We start from the raw sequence: 1,820 nt of genomic DNA on the forward strand, positions 1-1,820 counted from the left end.
AATTAAAAACCTTTCACAATTTTATAAAGTTAAATTTTGATTTAACAACAGCACAATGGGAATAAATATATTGTGGATACTCTTCATACAGGAGGCCCTAAGAAGTAATCAATGAATGGAAACTCCCTTCTCCCTTCGCTTATGTAAATACTGTTGACCCAGAGAATGTTATTAACGATCACTGGCTTGTAATTATGACCCCTGAATTAATATGCTTCTCAGTCTGGTCATTAATTTAACATTGAACTAACACATATTGGCTTGCCACATTAGAATTTTGGTTTGCCAAGTTAGACATGATTGCATACTTTAAGACATTTTAAGGCTTGTTTCTCTTAGCTAATCTACTATAGAAATTGGTTACAGGAAGTGCCAGTATCAAGGGGACAGCCCTGAGAAATCATCTAGGCATTCCATGAGGGAGATTGAATGATTTCCCCCTCAACCAGCAGCACAGAGGCCCTTTCAACACCCAGAAATAGATCTCCCATTGAGCTTCTGTTTATCTCCTCTGACCATAAAAAGCAGCTGGCCCTGCAGGAAAGGCTGGCGGCAGCAATTAACTCCAGGAGGCCATAATCTGGAATCCTGAGCAATGAGAATAAAGGCTGCTCAAAGAACTTGTGGAGTCATGTTGATAGCTCATTGCTAGTACCAGTCACTCCTCAGGAGGAAATCTGTGAACTAAACACCACACACCTCACTGCAAAATTGCCTGTAACCGGCATTCAGAATCATTCAGAATCATTCAGAATCATTCAGAATCATTCAGAATCATTCCATTATTCTCAGAATTGCTTCATGATGACCATTTATCAAGTATCTGCTATATATATAGATAAATGTTGAGGGTATTTTGTTAAATAAAAAGTGTTTAGAAAAGGATTGATTGATACAATTGTTCTCACCTTCCATTCCTTTATATTCAAACTTTGTTCAGTATTCGACTAACAGTAATAATAAAAACAGAAAGGAGAATCAGTTTTTTTAAAGACCACCACAGGCATTATGAGGTTTCTATTAGGACACTTCACACATCTTTGCTGAACAGTTACCAGGTTATTAGGAAACAGCTTCAAACATGTCTCTTATCTTTGCTAAGAGCCCTTAAGAAGACTATTCTTGTTGCTTATCTTCTCTACAAATGCATTAATGAAAGCCTGGAAAATTACAATAATCTAATTCATTAGGCATGTGTCCAGGAGCAGAACTGGGAAGTATCAAGTTCAACCAAATGACCATCTGAAACCTATTTCCAGATGGCCATTTCAATTCAACTTGGTGCTATGATTCTTCAATAAACTAAAAAACACCCCAAATCTTTTTATTTTAAATCTTTTAAATTAAGTTTATTAGGGTAACATTGGTTAATACAATTGTATAATTTTCAGGTATACATTATAATTTGACATCTATATATTCTATTGTGTGATTACCACCTAAAGTCCAGTTGCCTTCAGCTACCATATGTTTGATCCCCTTTACCCACTTCAGCCTATATTTGACTCCCTTTACCCTGTCTACTTCTTCCCTCCTCTCCCACCATCTACCCTCTGGTAACCACCAGTCCATTGTCCATGTCCCTGGGTCTGTTTGTTCGTCCTGTTCATTTGTTGCTTTTTAGGTTTATATCCCACATATAAGTGATATCATGTGATTTTCAACTTTTTCTGTCTGGCTTATTTCGCTTAGCATGATTATCTCGAGGTACATCCAGGTTGCAAATGGCAGTATTTCATCTCTTCTTATGGCTAATATTCCATTGTATATATGTACCACAGCTTCTTTAGCCAATCATCTATCATAGTAAACTTCGGTTG

Source organism: Pteropus alecto, unplaced genomic scaffold (genome assembly GCF_000325575.1).
Source record: "Pteropus alecto unplaced genomic scaffold, ASM32557v1 scaffold79, whole genome shotgun sequence".
NCBI lineage: Eukaryota > Metazoa > Chordata > Mammalia > Chiroptera > Pteropodidae > Pteropus > Pteropus alecto.